The following is a 24,973-nucleotide window of genomic DNA, read 5'->3' on the forward strand; positions in this document are numbered from 1 at the left end:
GGCTTTTCCTTCACCAACCCAAGTTCAATAGGAATCACTGCCATCATCTTTAGTCCCTGTGAAGCCCCTTGAGCAAGATCATCCATCCAAAAGTGACAAAGTGGCTCCTCTCGCAACATCCTGAGTCCCCCACTGAAATTGTAACTGGTCCCTCAGCACTTCATTTTAACTCTCCAGTCCTTCACAATACTTGTTTTCTCTTGCAAGGAAAATCATTGGTAGCAATAAATTTCAAAATGCTGCCATGTATATAAGAAGCAATGTTTTGCCAAAATGAAATCAAATTCTTTGGAGTCAGGCAGTTTTGGATTTCATCCATTTTATTCAGTCCATGATCTTCAGTAATTTAATCTGACTTTCAGTTTCTTCACCTGCTGCTGCTGCTGCTGCTAAGTCACTTCAGTCGTGTCTGACTCTGTGTGACCCCACGGACAGCAGCCCACCAGGCTCCCCCGTCCCTGGGATTCTCCAGGCAAGAACACTGGAGTGGGTTGCCATTTCCTTCTCCAATGCATGAAAGTGAAAAATGAAAGTGAAGTCGCTCAGTCATGTCTGACTCTTAGCAACCCCATGGACTGCAGCCTACCAGGCTCCTCCATCCATGGGATTTTCCAGGCAAGAGTACTGGAGTGGGGTGCCATTGCCTTCTCCAGTTTCTTCACCTATGAAATGGGAAAAAATCTATTACCATATAGGTTGTTGGACTACATAAAACAATGCACAATGTTAAGTATTCACCTAATGTTAGGTGTTAAAATATTAATATTCATAAATTTTGACTATAGAAAATATTATATTTTCCTTTCTATTTTGCCCTTCATTATAACAAAACTAAAAAACAATGAGAACCAATTACAGGTGTCCATATTTTTTCATGTTTCTCCAGCTCACAGCAAGGCAGTCCCTTTCTAGCACCTTGGAAAGTAAGTCAAAACTGATTTTCATTTGAATTTATATTTGTACATGAGTATAATGCATGGCTCTAGGCTTAACCATTCAGATATATCAGGTTCAATCTAGGGCATTAATACAGAAATACTAGGTATAGCAAACGTGGATTTTCCTGGTCAAAGGCTCAGACATGCTTTAAAAGAAAGTATTCTCCTCTGAGCCACCATTCTGCCTGATGCAGAAAATTTAAGCCTGTTACATCCAGGTAAATTCAGTAATTTCTCAGCCAGTTCAAATTGTACCTTCAGTTACAATCATGATTTGCCTCTCTGTTCACTCCTTCCTCAGGATCAGTGATCAGCTCTGGGAGGGGGTGAGGAGGCAGCTAAAGGGAGGGCCACTGCATTGGCCTTACTTCCTTACTGCTCCAGGCTCATTGCATCTGTTCCTAGGTATATGCGCTGCATAATGTTCCCCTAAACTCTGTATCTGTTAACAATTGCTGCTTAACAAGCTACCTCAAAACTTAGTAGCTTTAAATGGCAGCCCTTTATTTAGCTCACAGCTCTGTGGGTAAGCAATCTGGGCTAGCCTTAGCTGGACTCACCCATGCATCTCCAGTCAACTGGCAGTCAAGGACCTCATCCTCATGTCTGGAGATTGGCTGGCTGGCAGATGGGATGAGAGAATAACTGTACCACGTCTTTCATAATCCAACAACCTGATCACAGAGTGATCAGAAGTTCCAACAGAAGCCGAGAGAAGGCAAGCTGCAATATGTCCGCATTCCTTCAAGTGTCTACTTGCTGTCACATTTTATGTTGTCCCACTGGTTAAGTCAAGTGACAAGGCCAAGCCTGGAGTTGATGTCAAGGGTGTTGTCAAAGAGTGTAGAAATAGGAAGTTATGACTAACTTAGAAGTCATTACTGCATCAGCACACCAGAAAAGGAAATTGCCTTTTTAAGGAATATTTAGTTCCCACTTGGCTCTCCTGTGCTGATAAGCCAGTGAGCATTATTACATATCCCAACCCATGGCAGAGACTGTTCAAATCATACACAGAATCCTTTCATCCTGGAGTAAAGCATCTTAGAAACACACTGGTTCTCTTTCTCTCAGATAACTTCCCCCATTCAATTCAGGGAACCACAGGACCTTTTTATATCATCTCCTGTGTCCCTGGATGATTCAGAAACCAGGGGTTGCAGGTTGGCAGGTGGTCAGTGTAGTGGAAACTTATCTTTGATTTTTTCTTGCCAAGCCTGCCAAACAGTAGAGCTCTCATAGAAGACTGCTGCATTGGATTGAAAAGATGTGGGATTGCTCAACCAGGCTTCCCAGCTTACTGGGACCTACCCAGGAGGTAAAGCTTAAATCCATCCTCCTTTGATTTCCTCAAGCTTTAAATGGGATTTCCATCATGTTTTATCATTCTTCAGATTTGACCCAACAGAAAGGTGGGCAGAATACAAGGACCTCCAAATACATGTCTCATTCTCTTCCCACCTCTGCAAAATCCTCTGTCCATATCATTCCCTGCTTGAAAGATCTTTTTTTGTATGTCCACATGTCTTGTGCATGCAATGGGCATAAGGAGAGTATGAAAAGGCAGGAGAAACCCTGTTGAGGTTGATCTTATGTTCGTCCTAACTTTTCTTTATACTTGTGTTCTTCCTGACTTTTCTTAATTATACTTACACCAGTAGCTTCTTTTTAGTTCAGGGGCTAAAAATTTACCACCATCCTTTTTGGAGCTTATCATAATAACTACCCCTATGAATTATAAATCTTTACATATGGGAGCTATTTATTCTGGATGCACAGAATCTGGTCAGAGACTTAGTTCCCCTCTGAACTCTGCCACAACCAAAGGCAGAGCCTCCACAGAGCTTGGATGAGTCTTATGATGGCCTTGTATAACTTGGTGAGTGTGGCGGGGGGTAGGGGGGAGGTGGGGGCTGATGGAAGTAAGCAGTGAGGAAAACACCTATGTAGAGGAGTCCAAATGCAATGATTTACTAGGGAGAAACATCTAGAGGCATAATATCTGGAAGCATTAACGGATGGGTTTTCATTCTCTTTTTACCCCTCATTACCCCTCAACATTTCCCATTAAAATTAGACCTTAAGGCTGAGACGTATTACCTCAGGCAAGGACCCAATGCATAAAACAAACAGTCATATTTTTGGCGTTTACTTTGGAATTAGACCTCTGAAAACCTTGGCAGAGCCACTGTCTCAATAGATAAAGCTTTGAATTACAAAACCCAAGTTTTGTGAAAGAGAGAGAGAAAGGTTCTGAGTTTCAAAACTTTGAAGACTTCATGCAAAGACTTAGAGCACAAAGGTTATCTTACAAACAAGAGCACTGGAAAGATTTTATGATGAAATAAAAGCCTGTTTTCCACATCCAAAATGAAATTAAGTTGGATTAGCTGAGGAAGGGAAGAGGATTGAGACCAATTTCTGGGAAGAGAAGTGAAGGAAACCCCAGAAATATTGGGGGAGTATTAAGAGAAGAGACTTGGGTGATGGGAAGATATGCCAAAGTTATCTGCACCTTCAATAAGGCTACAAATGGCTGAGAGATGTGTAGCGGCCTTATAATTTTAACAAGGAAACAAGGAATTGCCAGTGAATTCCATGTCAATTGCGCAGTATGTAGGACTGGTAGAACTGTGAACATTAGGAAACACTACCATATGGATACAGACCAACAGCCCAAATATAACAGAAGCTAAGTTCTCCTCAGATACCATAAGAAAGCAGAAAAGGATCATGGACAAAATACCCTGCCCTCCACTTTGGTAGTACTTAGATGCTAATCCACAGAATAAGAAGAAAGAAGAGGAAAACCTTGATTTCTACTAATTTTTTACTTCAAAAAAATTACTTCATGACAAATTTGACTAAGAGTACCTTAAATCGTCAATGTTAAAATTTCTGAGACTGGGAGTTCCCTGGCCATCTAGTGGTTAGGGGGCCAAGGAAGAAGCCTGGGTTCAATCCCTGGTAAGGGAACTAAGATCCACGCCCCACCCCACCCCGCCCCCTGCCGCCAAGCCATGTGGTACAGCCAAAAAAATTTTTTTCTGACACTGAACAGAATTGGGGAGAAAAATCACATCTTTACAAACTTGAATTGAACTATGAAAAACATACCTATAGAGTGTATAGTTTTCTATTGTTGCTGTATTAAATCACTACAAATTTCTGGGCTTAACATAAATTTATCATCTTATAATTTTGGACATTAGAAGTTCTGAAATCAAGGTGTCAACAAGGTTGTTCCAGGAGAGAATATGCTTGCTTGGCTTTTCCAGTTTCAGTTTAGTTCAGTCACTCAGTTCTGTCCAACTCTTTGCGACCCCATGGACTGTAGCATGCCAGGTCTCCCTGTCCATCACCAACTCTTGAAGCCTACTCAAACTCATGCCCATCACATCGGTGATGCCATCCAACCATCTCATCCTCTGTAGTCCCCTTTTCCTCCCACCTTCAACCTTTCCCAGCATCAGGGTCTTATCAAATGAACCAGTGCTTTGCATCAGGTGGCCAAAGTATTGGAGTTTCAGCTTCAGCATCAGTCCTTCCAGTGAATATTCAGGACTGATTTCCTTTAGGATGGACTGGATGGATCTCCTTAGAGTCCAAGGGACTCTCAAGAGTCCTCCAGCATCATAGTTCGAAAGCATCAATTCTTCGGCACTCAGCCTTCTTTATAGTCCAACTCTCACATCCATACATGACTACTGGAAAAACCATAGCTTTGATTAGATGGACATTTGTTGCAAAGTAATGTCTCTGCTTTTCAATATGCTGTCTAGGTTGGTCATAACTTTCCTTCCAAGGAGCAAGCGTCTTTTAATTTCATGGCTTCAGTCACCATCTGCAGTGATTTTGGAGCCCCAAAAAATAAAGTCTCTCAATGTTCCCATTGTTTCCCCATTTATTTGCCATGAAGTGATGGGACTAGGTGCTATGATCTTAGTTTTCTGAATGTTGAGCTTTAAGCCAACTTTTTTACTCTCCTCTTTCACTTTCATCAAGAGGCTCTTTAGTTCTTCTTCACTTACTTCCATAAGGGTGGTGTTATCTGCATATCTGCTGCCGCTGATGCTAAGTCACTTCAGTCATATCCGACTATGTGCGGCCCCATAGATGGCAGCCCACCAAGCTCCTCCATCCCTGGGATCAGAGGTTATTGATATTTCTCCCAGCAATCTTGATTCCAGCTTGTGCTTCATCCAGCCTGGCATTTCATATGATGTACTCTGCATAGAAGTTAAATAAGCAGGGTGACAATATACAGCCTTGATGTACTCCTTTCCAATTTCAAAAGAACCAGTTTTGGTCCTTAGTTCATAGGCCCTTCCTCCATCTTCCAGCATCAGAGCACTTTCAACTCTCCTCCTTCTCTCCTGCCCTTCCATCATCACATCTTTTTTTTGACTCAGACAATATGCCTCTCTCTTTGCCTTATTAGAATTCTTTTGTTTATATTGGGTCCACTCACATAATCCAGGATAATCTCAATTCAAGATCCTTAATTTAATCACATCTGTAAAGTCCCTTTTGCCATCAAGGATAACACTTACAGATTTCAGCGAATAGGGTGTGGATAATCTTTAAAAGGGGCTTCCCAGGTACCACTAGTGGTAAAGAACCCACCCGCCAATGTGGGAGACCCAGATTCAATCCTTGGGTCAGGAAGATCCTCTGGAGAAGGGAATGGCAACCCACTCCAGTACTTTTGCCTGGAGAATCCCCCTAGACAGAGGAGGGCTACAGTCTATATGGTTGCAAAGAGTCCAGCATGACTGAAGCACTTAGCACACACATGTATTTAAAAGGCCATTATTCTGGCCTCACAGGATAATCTGAGCTATGACCCAACCCAGGAATTCTCACCCTTATATAGACCCCCTGTAGAGCCAAACACCTAATCTTCTCAACAAGGGTAATGGTCAAGTTTGGTCTTCAGCCATTATGTTCTGGTTTAGCCCTACCAGTTGTTCACAGCCAGAATCTATAGTGATCAGTTGGTGCCTGTGCTTTAACATTGTTCAATATTTTGACTATCACCCCTGGTGACAATGACAAGTTGAGAAGTGCCACCCTTATGGTGTGAACAATTAGAGCAAATCCCTTGAGCAAAGCAGCCTACAGAGCTAAATGGGATGAGATTTATAGGATTAGCTGAGTGAAGGAAGTAAATAAAAATGATTATGTTTTCTATATATATGTCCTGGATATGACTCAAAATAGGCTAGTGTTTCCAGTGATCAAAAAGTATGTAGTACATATCTCTGTGCCCCCTTCTATGTAATTTCTAAAGAAGATGTAAGGTGAAAAAATCCTCAGATGCCAAGGGGCACACTCATTCACTCAATCTTTCAACCATCTTTAATAAGTGTTTGCTCAGTGTCAAGATTTATTCTAGGTGTTGGAGATATAGTGGAGAACAGCACCAGATAATTTTATACAGTGTTCTCAAACTTCAGTGTGCATCAGAAGTATTTAATAAAACATAGCCAGGGACGGAAGTAGGAGGGGGATTCCAGGGAGAGGGAACATAGATATACCTGTGGTTGATTCATGTTGATGTTGGGCAGAAACCAACACAAAACTGTAAATAAATTATCCTTCAATTAAAAATAAATTAAAAAAATAAAACATAGCTTCCAGGGCTGTGCTAAAAAGAGAGATTCCTGAGCTGTCCCCCCATCCACCCCACTGTAATCTTTTCAGAGGGTTTGTGGCAACTCAAGAATTTGCATATTTTAAATTATTGACAGTTGGAAGTGGGAATATGCTGGTGAAAAGAGCTCACTTAGAGAAAAGAGCTCATCATAGTGGTAACGGCATAAAAGAATCCTCAAGGTTAATCACTTACCATCTGTTTTCATTTCTGCTGACCTATCCCATGAGTTGGTTCATACAAAGATAATAAGAGTTTATATAGATACTAACATGCCTACCATCCCCACTTTGAATTGCCATGTGGTCATTTGCTTAATTTTGATCAACACTGTAAATCTTGTATTGTTTTCTGCTTATTTATTTCAGTAATTCTTGAAGTGGTATAGATCAGAAAGTAATAAGTGACTAGTCTCTAGATTAGAAGATTTTCCTCATGGTTTTTTACTCAGAAGGCAGGCTGATCATTTTGGCTTTCAACTATTATATAAAAGACAGACTGTGCATTATTGTGCTAGAGGTTTTATTTGTGTTGATGGCTAGGACACTCAAGAAGTTTGACATTTCTAGGTAAAACACGTTCCACTGACAGATTCTTCAAAGGGAAATTGGCCCCCACACAACCCTTGTTAAGTTGACAGTGAAATACATGATTTCACATTCCTAGCTACAGTTGCTTAGAGATGGACACCTAAACCAGGGAAGTTCAATCACAGACTTATAACTGACCTATGCATTGACTGGCATAAAGAGACCTGCCATAAAAGAGATGTATATGTATGGCTGAGTCCCTTTGCTGTCCACCTGAAACCATCACAACATTGTTCATCAGCTATACTCTAATATGGGCATCCCATTGCAGGGGGGTGAGCAGAATAGGGGGAAGAGATAGTTTGGGATGAGCATGTACACACTGCTGTCTTTAAAATGGATAACCAACAAGGTCCTACTGTATAACACAGGGAACTCTGCTCGATGTTTTGTGGCAGCCTGGAGGGGAGGGGCATTTGGGGAAGAATGGATACATGTATATGCATGGCTGAGTCTCTTCACCATTTGCCTTAAACTATCACAACATTGTTAATCAGCTATCAGAACAGATCAGATCAGATCAGTCGCTCAGTCGTGTCCGACTCTTTGCGACCCCATGAATCGCAGCACGCCAGGCCTCCCTGTCCATCACCAACTCCCAGAGTTCACTCAGACTCACGTCCATCGAGTCAGTGATGCCATCCAGCCATCTCATCCTCTGTCGTCCCCTTCTCCTCCTGCCCCCAATCCCTCCCAGCATCAGAGTCTTTTCCAATGAGTCAACTCTTCACCCCAATACAAAATTCAAAAGTATTTTTTTTTTAAAAAGTCAAGGATTTTTTATGAAATTGCCTCTTCAGTCACATATTAGAGCTCTTTACCAGGCCAAGAGTCTTCCAAACATATTTCATTGGGTGGGAAATTATGGATGGCTCATAGCAAATCCACCCCTTTCTTGATAAATATTTTGAATATGTGAAGTTTGAGATACCTATTAGATTTAAAGATGGAGATTTCACAGTTAACAGTTAAAATTTTTGAATTTAGAGAAGTCAGGGTTGGAAATGCAAATTCGGAAGTCATTGGAGATATAGATTTGGGGGTCATTGGCATAAAGACAGTACTGAAAATCATGGGACTAGATAAAATCACTTAGAGAAAGCGAGTATAGAGAATAAAAGGTGGGCCAGGACTGAGTCCTAGGGCATTTCTACATTTAGAAATAGGGCGGAGGAAAGGAGCCAGCAAAGCAGATTAAGAATGAACAGCCACTAGTTATGAAGGAAATATGATGTCCTAGAAACCAAAAAAAGAAGTAGTTTCAAGAATAAGGTAGTGGTCAATTGTGTCAGATGTTTATGAGAGGTCTATTAAGATGAGGATTTAAAAAATGGCCACTGGATTTAGAAACAGAAAAGTTATTACAACATTAAAGTCAGAAGCTCAATAGTGGTGGGCTGAAGACAGAACGGGTCATGAGGAAGTAGAGACAACAATGAACAAACATTTTAAAGAAAGTTTTGTAATGAAGGGGGATCAGAAAAATGGGGTGGTATCAAGAGGGAGACGTGAAATCACAGGAAATACAGGAACATGTTTATATAGAAACAGGAACTATTCTATGATGAAAGGAGAATTAAGGACACAAAAGAGAGAAAAGATAGTGTCAGGTGAAAAGTCCTTGAGAAGTCAAGAGCAGATCCAACACAGAGCGTAAGTGAATGGTTTGCCTTTTATAGAAACAAAGAATATACAACTTAGATAGATTTAATAGTAGAAAAGCAACAGAACTCCCATGTAACAATGTGTTTCTGATGGAGGTGGAGTGTTTCAGAAGTTTCAGCTGAAGAAAATGAATGAAATGACTGTTCCAAAGAGCAGAAAGGCAGGAACTTCCCTGGTGGTCCAGTGGATAAGAATCTGTGCTTCCACTACAGGGAGAATGGGTTCAATCCCTGGTCAGGTAACTGATTCCACATGCCACACAGCACAGCCAAAAAAAATTTTTAAATAATAAATAAAAGTGCTGGGACAAATAAAGCCAGAGCCATACAACAACAAACAAAAACAAAGAGCAGAAAGGCAAATGTGTGAAGACAGTGTTAGTGCAATAGAATCCCCAGGCAGTTGTTAAGTTTCAAATTTGAGAACATGAATTTAAAATAAAACTCGTTAGCATGTGGATTAGTTTTCTATTGATGCCAGAACAAACTACCACAAACTTAATGGTTGAAAACAATGCAAGTTCACCTCACAGTTCTGTAAGTCAGAAGTCTAGCACAGATCTTTCTAGGGTAAAGTCAAGATATCAGCAGGCTGCCTTCTTTTCTGGACACTGTAGGAGAGAATCCATTTCCTTACCTTTTCCAGCTTTCCTTGGGCCACCCACATTCCTTGGTTCATGGTCTCTTCAGTTCAGTTCAGTTCAGTTCATTAGCTCAGTCTTGTCCAACTCTTTGTGACCCCATGAATCACAGCACACCAGGCCTCCCTGTCCATCACCAACTCCCGGAGTTCACTCAAACTCATGTCCATTGAGTAGATGATGCCATCCAGCCCTTCTCCTCCTGCCCCCAATCCCTCCCAGCATCAGGGTCTTTTCCAATGTGTCAACTCTTCGCATCAGGTGGCCAAAGTTCTGGAGTTTCAGCTTCAGTATCAGTCCTTCCAATGAACACCCAGGACTGATCTCCTTTAGGATGGACTGGTTGGATCTCCTTGCAGTCCAAGGGACTCTCAAGAGTCTTCTCCAACACCACAGTTCAAAAGCATAAATTCTTCGGCACTCAGCTTTCTTCACAGACCAACTCACATCTGTACATGACCACTGGAAAAACCATAGCCTTGACTAGATGGACCTTTGTTGGCAAAGTAATATCTCTGCTTTTCAATATGCTATCTAGGTTGGTCATAACTTTCCTTCCAAGGAGTAAGCGTCTTTTAATTTCATGGCTGCAATCACCATCTGCAGTGATTTTGGAGCCCAAGAAAATAAAGTCTGACACTGTTTCCACTGTTTCCCCATCAATTTCCCATGAAGTGATGGGACTAGATGCCATGATCTTCGTTTTCTGAATGTTGAGCTTTAAGCCAACTTTTTCACTCTCCTCTTTCACTTTCATCAAGAGGCTTTTTAGTTCCTCTTCACTTTCTGCCATAAGGGTGGTGTCATCTGCATATCTGAGGTTATTGATATTTCTCCCAGCAATCTTGATTCCAGCTTGTGCTTCTTCCAGCCCAGTGTTTCTCATGATGCATATAAGTTAAATAAACAGGGTGACAATATACAGCCTTGATGTACTCCTTTTCCTATTTGGAACCAGTCTGTTGTTCCATGTCCAGTTCTAACTGTTGCTTCCTGACCTGCATATAGGTTTCTCAAGAGGCAGGTCAGGTGGTCTGGTATTCCCATCTCTTGAAGAATTTTCCACAGTTTACTGTGATCCACACAGTCAAAGGCTTTGGCATAGTCAATAAAGCAGAAATAGATGTTTTTCAGGAACTCTCTTGCTTTTTCGATGATCCAGCAGATGTTGGCAATTTGATCCCTGGTTCCTCTGAGTTTTCTGAAACCAGCTTGAACATCTAGAAGTTCACAGTTCAGGTATTGCTGAAGCCTGGCTTGGAGAATTTTGAGCATTACTTTACTAGCTTGTTCTAAGTCACTTTAGTCGTGTCCGACTCTGTGCGACCCCATAGACGGCAGCCCACCAGGCTCCCCAGTCCCTGGGATTCTCCAGGCAAGAACACTGGAGTGGGTTGCCATTTCCTCCTTCAATGCATGAAAGTGAAAAGTGAAAGGGAAGTCGCTCAGTCGTGTCCAACTCTTCATGACCCAATGGACTGCAGCCTGCCAGGCTCATCTGTCCATGGGATTTTCCAGGCAAGAGTACTGGAGTGGGGTGCCATCGCCTTCTCCCACTAGAATGTGAGAGGAGTGCAATTGTGCAGTAGTCTGAGCATTCTTTGGCATTGCCTTTCTTTGGGACTGGAATGAAAACTGACCTTTTCCAGTCCTGTGGCCACTGCTGAATTTTCCAAATTTGCTCGCATATTGAGTGCAGCACTTTCACAGCATCATCTTTCAGGATTTGAAATAGCTCAACTGGAATTCCATCACCTCCACTAGTTTTGTTTCTAAAGATGATTCCTAAAGCCCACTTGACTTCACATTCCAGGATGTCTGGCTCTAGGTGAGTGATCACACCATCATGCTTGGTCGTGAAGCTCTTTTTTGTACTCCATCTTAAATAGAGCAGGAACCCCTTTTACGTTGTACCTCTCTACACATCTTCCATTGTTGTGTCTCTGCAACCACAGCTGAGAAATGTTCTCTGCTTTTAAGGATTCAAGGAATTAGATTGAGCCCACCTGGATAATCCAGGTTCATTTCCCCACTCAGGATCTATAACTTTAATAACATCAGCAAAGCCCTTTTGCCATGTAATGTTCACAGGTTACTGGGATTAGGGACCATTAGATTATTGGGATTTAGGGCCATGCACAGAATGTGTACTTTTCCCAGTAGAGTCTGGCTGCTTGTGTGCAGTCTTGGAATAGGTAGACAGCAGGATATCAACTACTGAAAGTCCCTTGGACAACAAGGAGATCAAACCAGTCAATTCTAAAGGAAATCAATCCTGAATACTCATTGGAAGGACTGATGCTGAAGCTGAAGCTCCAATACTTTGGCCACCTGGTGGGAAGAGCTGATTCACTGGAAAAGACCCTGATGCTGGGAAAGATTGAAGGCAGGAGAAGGGGACGACAGAGGACAAGATGGTTGGATAGAATCACCAATTCAATGGACAATACTTTGAGCAAACTCTAGGAGATAGTGAAGGACAGGGAAACCTGATGTGCTGCAGTCCATGGGATCACAAAGAGTTGGACACGACTTAGTGACCAAACAACAACGGGATATTAACAGTGTTTTGTGTTTTGCAAGCAAGGAACAGCTGAGTGATAAATGGTCAAGAGTTGAAGAGGTGTGCAAGGAAATGACTCTAATGATAATTAAAATCAAGATTTTGCAGGTGGTTCAGTTTTTGTTAAGGGCAGTTCAAGGACATGACCCTGAGATTGGGTTGATCAGGCAGGATAAGAAAAAGATCATTGGTGATGAGAAGATCAAGTAACTGAAGAGCCAGAGGATTGGATGAATCTTCCATGTGAATACTGAAGTCACCAAAAATGTTATTAGCATTAGGGAGGGAGAGGAAGAAAGTGGGCCAAATACGATAATGTTTATTGGATGAAAAGAAGTGACTGGTTTGGAGAATAACAAGGAGGGTAGTAGTAGATTAGGATGGCATTATATGTAAAGAATCTGGGATGTCTAAAGGAAAAAGAAGAAATGATCCTAGAAACAAATGAGGACTTCCTACCATGCAAAGTGCAAAGTATGAGGTATTAGTCTACCACCTAAAACCTAGCATTTAGAATAGCTGGGATGAGACTCAAGAACCTAGATATTAGAACTGCAACACAGTCCAGCCTCAGTCTCAATATTCAGGCAAATCCTATTTGTTTAAGATGCAACCCCAGTCCTCACAGGGCAAATAGTCAACTATTTACTTCAACATTATATTTAGCATCCTTAAACTTGTGTAAGGTCATTAACCATGAGTCCATGAAGTTACCATCATCTCTACCTGGTACACCAATATCAGCAATAGAAACAAGGCACATCATTTGAATTTACTGTCAGTATCTGGATATTTGGGCTTCCTTGGTGGCTCAGGCGGTAAAGAATCTGCCTGCAGTACAGGAGACCCAAGTTTGATCCCTGATTGGGAAGATCCCATGGAGAAGGGAATGAATGGTAACCCACTCCACTATTCTTGCCTGGAGAATTCCATGGACAGAGAAGCCTGGCAGGGTACAGTCCATAGTGTCACAGAGTCAGATGCAACTTAGCAACCAAACAACAACAAATAGAACAGATAAACTTCTACTACGTGACATTTCACCTTGACTCACCCATGAGGAGGTAGTATACTTTGGAGTGTCACATTCCTGGATACTAGGCCTTCTTCTGCCACAAATAACCATGGAGGGGGTTGATTTTTTAAAGTCTTGCCAAATAAGTGAGCATTCTTGATGAAACCTGAAGTAAAAACCTTTGTCTTTGTCTCTATTGCTTTATTCATTGAAATTCTCATTAACCAGTTGAAGTGTAAATATATGTGTACTATTGTAATAACAAAATGTTACAATAGTGAAGATTGTGGAAACTACTCTTCTTATATATGAAAGCAATTATGAAAGACTTCCAAATGGTTAAATCAATTGGTAAACAAATTGACAATTAATACAAATATTAAAAGAATGCCTTAGCCAGATAAATTTAGGAAGAGTACTATATATTTTGGAGCCATCAATTTTTTATAAATATTTATAAAGACAAATAATGATATAATAATTATAAATCAGTATAAAACACTGAATAATGGATATTATATTTATTATAATTTTAATCTTTATAAAATTATTTGATACACTTGCTAAATGAAATACTTAAAACCTCTATTTGATTTAGTTATTTAATTCCATTTAGTTTAAGAAAAAAGTCATTATTTAGGCATTATGCATATCTATGAGAAGGAATTAAAAATAAAATGTCAGTTTTGCCATATCAAAATTTCATGAGGAAAAAAATCTCCAAAATCACATGCAAAGCTTCTATGATAAATCATTTTGATCCAGACAAAATAAAAAATACAGAGTAAGAATAAAGAAAGTATTGGAGAAAAATGTGTTATCCTACAACAATCTTGCTTTTCCATAAACCTCAGTTTAAAATGATCATCCATTTAGGATCACCAGTGTGCAGTAGAATGACTCCAGGAGTAACACAGCATCAGACAGTACCAAGACATTATTCCTACACTACAGTGTTCAACAATTTACTTGACTACCAAGTATACCCAAAAAATTATAAAAAATTAATTTGGGGGGAGAAATTTTACATTTATCCTTGTATATCACAAGTTCATTTTGGTGACACTTGGTTCTGGTTAAGTTTTATATTGATCTTTTACTATTGTTTACTTTTTTAAAATTGAGGTATAAATTCATGTGCCATACTATTCACCCTTTTAAAGTGTACAAATCAGTGGTTTATAGTGAATTCACAAACTTTTACAACCATCTAATTTCAGAACATTTTTATGACCCCCAAAAGAAAACCTGTTCCCCTTGGCATTTACTCTCCACTTCCCTATACCCTCAGCCCCTGGCAACCACTAATCCATTTTCTGTCTCTGTGGACTTGCCTATCCTGTACATTTTATATAAATGGAATTAATAAATATCCAGCATTTTGTGTCTGTCTCCTTTCACTTAGCATAATGTTTTTAAGGTTCATGTGTGTTATAGCATGTATCAGAATTTCATTCCTTTTTATTGCCAAGTAATATTCCATTGCAATAGATATACCATATTTTATTTCTTCATTTATCACTTGAGGTACATTTGGGCTGGTCCCATCTTGGCTCAGGGAAGTTAAATGAATTTGGGGCTATTATAAATAATGCTGCTGTATGTAGTTAAGTGTAAGGTTTTGAGTGGACATATGTTTTCATTTTTCTTGGATCTATACCTAAGAGTAGAATTGCTGGGTCATATGGTAACCCTTTGTTTAATATTTTGAGGAACTATCAAGCTGTTTTCCAAAGTAGATATCCACAAGAAATATATGAGGGTTCCAATTTCCACTTCTCCTAGCATGCCTTTTGGTATGGGTAGCTACTGAGACTAAATAGGATTTCATTACCTCTCCTGGAACATTCTACTTGGATTACTGGCCACCACTTTCTGGGTCAGGCCCAATAGGTTCATTGCCCACTAAGCTCAGTCCTTTGTCCAAGTTCTAGCTTACTACTGTTTACCTTCTGATGTCTTCTACCAAGACCCTCCCCATATGCTTCATGTCCCAACCTATATAATTATGACATATTTTAGATGGTTTCATTATTCAGGTAATAATTCCCTGTAATTACTTGATAGTAATTCATCATCAGCATTATTTATTCTCAAGTAGCTCTTTAAAGTTCATAAGACACACAGTTTCATTTATTTCTTACAACATGATAATAAGTACCATTATTCTCATTTTAGGGATAAGGAAACTAAAGCTCAGAGAACTTGAATGACTTACCTAATATCACAGAGAGCCAATTAGTGGTAAAACCAGAACCCAAACTCTAACGCCAAATCCTATCCCAGCCACTGACTACCTAATACAGTTTGTCTACCATAAAATCCTTTCTATAAATTATATTAAGAGGACATTTTCCCAAATTATTTTAGCAGGTTCCAAGTTCTCCAAAACCTTAAAAGAATTTTTCTAGCTTGTCTATGACATAGCGCTGTTTGGCTTCCCAGGCTATCATCAACCTCATCAATTAATTGTTCTGAAAGAATCACTTTAGTCTATATGTGGCAACAGATAATGGGGCAAAAGCCTAAGAGCATTAAATTTTTTTGGAATTTTATTTTATTTTTAATTTAAATTTATTTATTTTAATTGGAGGTTAATTACTTTACAATATTGTATTGGTTTTGCCATACATCAATAAAATCCAAATAATAATTGCTATAGATTTCTCCATAATATTTTAGTTCTTAATCAGTATTTTTGTTGCATTTACATCCTAATAGGTTCAAATTAAGCCTCCTCAAGTTTAGTATTTAAATCTTCATCAAATACTTTCATCTTTATCCTACTCTGGACCAAAATTTTTAAAGATTGTTTTTAATGTGGACCATTTTACAGTATTTATTAAATTTGTTACAATTTGTTTACTTTCTGGTCTTTTGGCCATGAGGCATGTGGGGTCTTAGACCCCCAACCAGGGACTGAACCCATGCATAGGAACGCAAAGTCCCAACCACTGGGCCACCAGGAAGTCCCTCAACCAAAATTTATTTGCCCATATGAGGAAATATCTTTCACTGTTACCCTCCTTATCTGTCATGCTTGCTACCTCCTCAACAGTTTTGCTCATGTTATTCCCTCAAATTCTATTTCCCCCTCCCAATAGAATATCTACCTCCCTTTAATGCCTAACTCAAATCCCACCTTATCCATAGAGCTTTCCCCTACAATTTCAGACTTCAGTGACCTCTCTTTCCTTTGAATTCCAGTTATACCATGCTAGAAAATAAAGAAAACATCAATAGGATAGCAATCCATCAGTTAGAAAATGATGTATTCCTAAGGAGTCCAAGTTTCAGTCCTTATACTACTTCTGATACTCTTGATAACTTTAAATCATCAAGATAATCTCACTGTACCTCCTTATGATAAAACTGAAAATAATATAATCATTTACAGTGAAAAATCTATTTGAAACCAAACTACCCAAAACCCTTAATTAAGTAGAATTCTTTTTTGCATAGAACATTTAAGAAAATGAGGCAAAACAAACCAAAAAAGACGCTCATTCCATTTTTAATTACCTTCCAGGGAGTGTCTTGGTCTTGGTAGATACTCAGCCTCATGCCCAACATCTGTTTCATCCATTCTTGGAGAGTGACCACTGTCTTGAGATGATGAGCCTGTCAATCTGTAAAAGTAAAGATGTTTACTAGATTCTACTTGCTAAGGCAAAAAAGTTGACCTGAACTAAAAAATCTCTGAGAACATGAGGCAAAACAAAACAAAATTTCATTTCACCAAGGCAATCAAGACAATTTAAAAGAAAGTAAAATGGTACAGATGAACCTATTTTCAGGATAGAAATAGAGACAGAGATGCAGACATAAAGAACTTACATGCGGACATGTGGGGAGGGACGGAAGGAGGGTGAAACTGGGAGAGTAGCATTGACATCCAAGTGTAAAAGAGATAGCTAGGGGAAGCTGCTGTATAACACAGGGAGCTCAGCTTAGTGCTCTGTGATGACCTAGAGGGGTGGGGTGGAGGGCAGGGAGGAGATCCAAGAGGGAGGGGTGTATGTATACATATGCTGATTCACTTTGTTGTATAGCAGAAACCAACACAGCATTGTTAAGCAATTATACTCCAATTTAAAACATAGAAAAAAAAAGTATAAGACAAGGACTGAGTCTTAATCGTCTTTGCCTACCTTGACATACAGCAGAGTCTCAGTGAAGTTTTTCAAATGGATTTGTTGGTGGTGGTGGTTAGTCGCTCAGTCCTGCTTTGCAACCTCATGGACTGTAGCTCACCAGGCCTCTCTGTCCAGGCAAGAATACTGGTGTGGGTAGCCATTCTCTTCTCCAGGGGATCTTCCTGATCCAGGGATTGAACCCACATCTCCTGCATTGGCAGGTGGATTTTTTACCTCTGAGCCACCAGATTATTTCACTAAAAACCCCCTACCCAGAACTTTTCAGTAGATCAATTTGGATGCTTTATTTAAAATTTTCTCAAAGGCTGAACATGTCTGCTGTGAATATTCAATGTAACAGCTTCATTTATGTCTATATCAACTTTTTTTGGTAGTTTCTTCCTCTTGTCCTCTCTTTCTCATTGGCAGCCTTTTGTTTTGTTTTCCAGAGGCTTATTGAGCATGGCACACTTTCAGTAATGTTCCATTTTTCTATTTGATTTTTACTCAACCATATGTGACCCCATTAAGCAGTTCTGACAATTCTGGCTTCTCTCTCTAACAGAAGATCTCTGTTATAAAGAGGAATAGAAACATACTCATAGATCCAAGGCTCTCCTAAGAATGGAGATCCTTTATGCTGGTATTTATTAGATGCAATATTGTAAAATGGAATAGTGTGCACCTTCTCCAAAATTTCACCAGGCAAAAGCCCCAGTTCAGAATGCCTTTACATTAATCAGCTTTCCCGGCAGCATAATGATGCTGGAAATTAGGAAAGCAATGGAGGATTCTTACCCGGATTTAATAGGCTCAGGCACTTTGCTAACACACTGCAGTGGATCAATTGAAGTTAATTATTATACAAGATTAAACCCCAAGTAACTACAGTACATCAAGCCAATGCAAAAAGCTCTGGCTGGGGAAGAAGGAAAAACAAACATGAATCCTAGTGCCGAGACTTTTCTACCCAGTGCTTAACTCACTGCATTTTGCATATAAACATAATAGATTAATACAAGATGAAATACAGCATATTAAATTCTGAAAGTAAGATATAAACTTCACCTACTGTCTCTATGAGATACTTAACCTAGGAGCCTAAAGAAACAGCTGTAAATTTTCTTAACTTTTCTATTTATTTTTGGACAGTTGATTTGTCTTCTACTGCTTACTCAGATTTACATTTCCACCCACCAGGGACTCAACCTTTTATGACCATTGACCATTCCAAGAAAAATATCTTAAAAAGCCACAGAAGCAAATAAATGGGATTTCACATTTATTCACTGCCTGAGTCACTTCAAGGGAGCAGGGCTAAGCTCAGAATAGGTGAGGTGTTTAATAGATAGTTCTTGTAAGTTGAAAGAGTTCTTTAGGTTCTTTAGGGACCTAACTGAGAGAGACAAAGGAACATACTAGAGAGGAGAACACAATGACAAGGCACTTGTATGCTAATTCATGGTCATTAAGTGGTAGTGATGTACCTCTGGGGCTGTTTCTTCTTGAGTTCCTTTTTCTCCTTGCCCTTTCCCTCACCGAGCAGCTAAACAGCTCCGTGCTCATTTGCTTTGGCAGACAGCAGACACAGCATAAAGCTGTGGGGAGCAAAAGACATCTCATCTCGGCATTTGGGTTTCAAAAGTCTAGCAAAGGACTCACAACATACACAAATAATTGTTGTGAGAAAGCAAAAATTAGCTCAACCATCCCCTACCTGACCAGGAAAAGACTTCCTAGGATGACAGAACCAAAAAAGGTAGAGAGGAAGAAATGAGAGTATAGATGTCAAATGTTCTGAGAGGGGGCCAGAAATAAAAAGTCACAAAGGTTTTTTTGTTTCCAAGAAATAGGGAATTCAGGCCCCATTTGGGAGATGATAAGATACACGAGACAAATGGCACTTACATGTGCCTAGGCAAAAGGGGACCTAGATAGCCTTACAGAGCTTTGCTGTTGTTTAGTGCCTCAGTCGTGTCCAATTCTTTGCAACCCCATGGACTGTAGCCTGCCAGGGTCCTCTGTCCATGGGATTCTTCAGGCCAGAATACTGGAGTGAGTTGCCATTGCTTCTTCAGGGGATCTTCCTGACCCAGGGATTTAACCCACGTGTCCTGAACACCGCAGGCATTGGCAGCCAGATGCTTTACCATTGAGCCACCAGGGAGCATTACTACATGGCATTAAGGTGCAAGAAGAACTAAGCGATTTCTGTGAACACAAGTGTGACATGGAAGTAGCAAGAGAAAAAAACAATTAACCCAATGGAGCCATGAAGTTAGGAGCAAGGATCATTTCTTCTGGTGCTGTCTATGGACATTTGATGTAGACTCAGATGGGGCCATGGGCATCCTGGCAGGTACCTACATGGGCATATGATATTGAAGACAAAATAGATCATCTCTCAATTTCTTGGCACTATTTGAGTTCTCCATCTACCCTTCAATAACTTAGATACAACTCAAAGGAAAGACGTGTGAAGTGCTAAAACTAATTACAATTAATTTTCCAAATTCTGTTGGAATAAAGGTTTTGAATTTGAATTTATTAGAAAAGATAGTTTTATTTCTTGTACACACATACGTTTATAGACTGAGATTCATGCCTACATATCTGTAAGTATATGTATAACAAAGTTTGGGCCATAGGACTGTTCAAAATAGGAATGGGCAAGTCAATTATTCCATAAACATTTACTCTTTGGTTACTATGGCTTTAATTAAGGGCTGGTAAGAAGAAAACATCCATCCAGTTGTGGATGTGGCTGGTGATGGAAGTAAAGTCTGATGCTGTAAAGAGGAATATTGCATAGGAACCTGGAATGTTAGATCCATTAATCAAGGCAAATTTGAAGTGGTCAAACAGGAGATGGCACGAGTGAACATCGACATTTTAGGAATCAGCAAACTAAAATGGACTGGAATGGGTGAATTTAACTCAGATGAACATTATATCTACTACTGTGGGCAAGAATCCCTTACAAGAAATGGAGTAGCCATCACAGTCAATAAAAGAGTCTGAAATGCAGTACTTGGATGCAATCTCAAAAATGACAGAATGATCTCTGTTCGTTTCCAAGGCAAAAGATTCAATACCACGGTAATCCAAGTCTATGCCCCAAACAGCAGTGCTGAAGAAACTGAAGTTGAATGGTTCTGTGAAGACCTACAAGACCTTCCAGAATTAACACCCAAAAAAAGATGTCCTTTTCATTATAGGGAACTGGAATGCAAAAGTAGGAAGTCAAGAGATACCTGGAGTAACGGGCAAGTTTGGCCTTGGGAGTACAAAATGAAGCAGGTCAAAGACTAACAGAGTTTTGCCAGGAGAATCTACTGGTCATACCAAACACCCTCTTCCAACAACACAAGAGAAGACTACATATGGACATCACCAGATGGTCAATACCAATATCAGATTGATTATACTCTTTGTGGCTAAAGATGGAGAAGCTCTAGACAGTTAGCAAAAACAAGACAGGGAGCTGACTGTGGCTCAGATCATGAACTTCTAATTGCCAAATTCTGACTTAAATTGAAGAAAGTAGGGAAAAACACTAGACCATTCAGGTATGACATAAATCAAATCCCTTACAATTATACAGTGGAAGTGACAAATAGATTCAAGGAATTAGATCTGATAGAGTGCCTGAAGAACTATGGATGGAGGTTTGTGACACTGTATAGGATGCAGTGATCAAGACCATCCCCAAGAATAAGAATGCAAAAAAGCAAAATGGCTGTCTAAGGAGGCCTTACAAATAGCTGAGAAAAGAAAAAACAAAACAAAACAAAACAAAAATCTATGAAAGGCAAAGGAGAAAAGGAAAGAGATACTCATTTGAATGCAAAGTTCCAAAGAATATCAGGGAGAGATAAGAAAGCCTTCCTCAGTGATCAGTGCCAAGAAATAGCGGAAAACAATAGAATGGGAAAGACTAGAGATCTCTTCAAGAAAATTAGAGACACCAAGGGAATATTTCATGCAAAGATAGGCACAATAAAGGACAGAAATGGTATGGACCTAACAGAAGCAGAAGATATTAAGAAGAAGTGGCAAGAATACACAGAAGAACTGTACAAAAAGATGTTCATGACCCAGATAACCACAATGGTGTGATCACTCACCTAGAGCCAGACATCCTGGAACGCGAAGTCAAGTGGGCCTTAGGAAGCATCACTACAAACAAAGCTAGTGAAGGTGATGGAATTCCAGTTGAGCTATTTCATATCCTATAAGATGATGCTTTTAAAGTGCTGCACTCAATATGCCAGCAAATTTAGAAAACTCAGCAGTGGCCACAGAACTGGAAAAGGTCAGTTTTCATTCCAGTCCCAAAGAAAGGCAATGCCAAAGAACACTCAAACTACTGCACAATTGTACTCATCTCAAACGCTAGCAAACTAATGCTCAAAATTCTCCAAACCAGGCTTCAACAGTATGTGAATCATGAACTTCCAGATGTTCAAGCTGGTTTTAGAAAAGGCAGAGGAACCAGAGATCAAATTGCCAACATCTGTTGGATTATCAAAAAAGCAAAAGAGTTCCAGAAAAACATCGACTTCTGCTTTATTGACTATCCCAAGCCTTTGACTGTGTGGATCACAACAAACTGTGGGAAATTCTAAAGAGATGGGAATCCCAGACAACCTGACCTGCCTCTTGAGAAATCTGTATGCAGGTCAAGAAGCAACAGTTAGAACTGGACATGGAACAATGGACTGGTTCCAAATAGGGAAAGGAGTATGTCAAAGCTGCATATTGTCACCTTGCTTATTTAACTTATATGCAGAGTACATCATGAGAAATGCTGGGCCGGATGAAGCACAAGTGGGAATCAAGATTGCCAGGAGAAGTATCAACAACCTCAGATATGCAGATGACACCACCGTTATGGCAGAAAGCAAAGAGGAACTAAAGAGACTCTTGATGAAAGAGGAGAGTGAAAAAGTTGGCTTAAAATTCAACATTCAGAAAACTAAGATCATGGCATCTGGTCCCATCATTTCATGGCAAATATATGGGGAAACAGTGGAAACAGTGGCAGACTTTATTTTGGGGGGGCTTGAAAATCACTGCAGATGGTGACTGCAGCCATGAAATTAAAAGACACTTGCTCCTTGGGAAAAAAGTTATGACCAACATTAAAAAGCAGAGACATTACTTTGCCAACAAAGGTCCATCTAGTCAAAGACTGCAAGGAGATCCAACAGTCCATCCTAAAGGAGATCAGTTCTGGGTGTTCATTGGAAGGACAGATGTTGAAGCTGAAACTCCAATACTTTGGCCACCTGATGTGAAGAGCTGACTCATTTGAAAAGACCCTGATGCTGGGAAAGATTTAGGGCAGGAGGAGAAGGGGACGACAGAGGATGAGATGGTTGGATGGCATCACCAACTCAATGGACATGGGTTTGGGTGGACTCCAGGTGTTGGTGATGGACAGGGAGGCCTGGCATGCTGTGGTTGCAAAGAGTCGGATACAACTGAGCGACTGAACTGAACTGAACTGAGTCAAAGGCTATGGTTTTTCCAGTAGTCATGTATGGATGTGAGAGTTGGACTATAAAGAAAGGTGAGTGCCAAAGAATTGATGCTTTTGAATTGTGGCGTTGGAGAAGACTCTTGAGAGTCCCTTGGACTGAAAGGAGATCCAGCCAGTCCATCCTAAAGAAAATCAGTCCTGACTATTCATTGGAAGGACTGATGCTGAAGCTGAAACTCCAATACTTTGGCCACCTGATGCAAAGAGCTGACTCATTTGAAAAGACCCTGATGCTGGGAAAGATTGAGGGCAGGAGGAGAAGGGGACGACAGAGGATGAGATGGTTGGATGGCACCACCAACTCGATGGACATGAATTTGAGTAAGCTCTGGGAGTTGGTGATGGACAATGAATCCTGGCGTGCTGCAGTCCATGGGGTTGCAAATAGTTGGATATGACTGAGCGACTGAAATGAATTGACGAAGAACATAATAGCAGGGAGAGCTTATGGAAATTCATAGAGCCCCATCCAAAGGGTTGGAAGTTCAAGGGCAGGAAATTATAGACAAACTTATAGGAAGAAAGCTCTGGCATAGGAAGAAAATAATCACCTAGTTACTTAACTTTGTGCTAAATATTGGTTCTCAAACTTTGGTGCAAATAAAGAGCAACTTTGATGGAACTTTTTCATTGTATGTACACCAAGGCCTCAGTACCAGGCTTTGATTCCATGAGATTAAAGCAAGGGTCGGCACAGCATACTTGTTCTACAAAGATCCAGATAGTAATTGTGTTAGGATTTCCTGGCCATATGGACTCTGTCACAACTACTCAATTCTTCCCTGTAGTGTGAAAACAGCCACAGACTATATATAAATGAAAGAGTGTATCCATTTTCTAATAAACTTTTATTTACAGAAACAGGTAGCAACTTAGATCTGATCCACAGGCCACAGTTTGCTGACCCCTGTTCATGAGCATGGCCTGCACGCCTGTATTTTTTTTTAAGTTCTACAAGTGATTCAAATGCAATGCAAAAAGTTTCAGTATTACTGAATTACAGCATCATTTCCCAGAAAGCTTCAGTTTGAATACAAATATGTTACTTATGAGAGGTTAACATGTTAATACTTTATCAGTCTTTCCCAAAGTTTTATCTAATAATAAATTTTAAAAGCACAGGAAATTGGGCAAAAGACACATGACTCTCATTTATGAATGGCTCATAGAGGTTATTTAAAAACTCTAAATTAAATATTATGAGATAGAATCCTGTAGCATATTAAAAGAATAAACTATTATAACTAAGTGAGACTGATACCAGGAATAGAAGGACATTTTGTATTCTTTGATTTAATAACTTCATTTCTAGGAATGATACAGATATACACAAAGAGATTCAGGTAGAAAAAGTATTTATCATTGCAGCAATGTTGGTAATAGCAACAGATTGAAATCTATCTACAGGTCCTTTAATGGGAGACTGGTTGGTACAATATGCTCAAATATGCACAGAATGTCTCTGCAAGAATATACAAGAAACTAGCAACAGTGATTTCCACTAGGGAGAGGAACTGGATGACTAAGAACCAGGGCTGGGAGAGAGACTTGCTGTATATACTTTGGGGCTTTAGGGTTTTATATAATGTGCAAATACATATTCAAATGACTATTATAAATTTTTAAAATTACATTTATCAATTGGTTTATTTAGAAAATGCTTATTGACCTCTTGCCTGAAGGTAGGTAATAAACATGATATGTAGAAGAAACTATCCAGTAAACAATTTGGAAAATGGTAGCCTAAGTGCCTAGATTCTATCACCAAAACTTTTGATCCAGTTATCCTAGGAGAGGGGAAAGAGGCAGATAGTACTTTTTTTTTTTTTTCATGTTCCAAGGTGATTCTAATGGGCTTCCCTAGTGGCTCAGACAGTAAAGTGTCTGCCTACAATACAGGAGACCCGGGTTCAATCCCTGGGTCAGGAAGATCCCCTGGAGAAGGAAATGGCAACCCACTCCAGTATTGTTGCCTGGAAAAATCCCATGGATTGAGAAGCGTGGTAGGCTACAGTCCATGGGGTTGCAAAGAGTCAGACACGACTGAGCCACTTCACTTTCCTCACTTTCCCATCCACCTGCCAATGCAAGAGACATGGGCTCTATTCCTGGGTCAGGAAGATCCCCTGGAGGAGGGAATGGCTACCCACTCCAGTATTCTTACCTGGGAAATCCTATAGACAGAAGAGCCTGATGGGCTATGGTGCATGGGACCACATGGACAT

At 40.0% G+C, this 24,973-nt stretch overlaps 1 long non-coding RNA gene across 1 annotated transcript in view; it reads right to left on the reverse strand.

Moving 5' to 3' along the window:
* Positions 1 to 327: 327 nt before the first annotated feature.
* LOC129639604 (uncharacterized) overlaps positions 328 to 24,973 on the reverse strand; it is a 30,583-nt gene continuing 5,937 nt past the window's right edge. The window contains exons 3-5 of the long non-coding RNA XR_008708500.1: positions 17,219 to 17,412; positions 16,590 to 16,696; positions 328 to 662 (exon numbers count right to left, since the gene is read on the reverse strand). This is a non-coding gene — a long non-coding RNA (uncharacterized LOC129639604). The remainder of the gene's footprint in view (positions 663 to 16,589; positions 16,697 to 17,218; positions 17,413 to 24,973) is intronic.

Source organism: Bubalus kerabau, chromosome X (assembly GCF_029407905.1).
Source record: "Bubalus kerabau isolate K-KA32 ecotype Philippines breed swamp buffalo chromosome X, PCC_UOA_SB_1v2, whole genome shotgun sequence".
Lineage (NCBI taxonomy): Eukaryota > Metazoa > Chordata > Mammalia > Artiodactyla > Bovidae > Bubalus > Bubalus kerabau.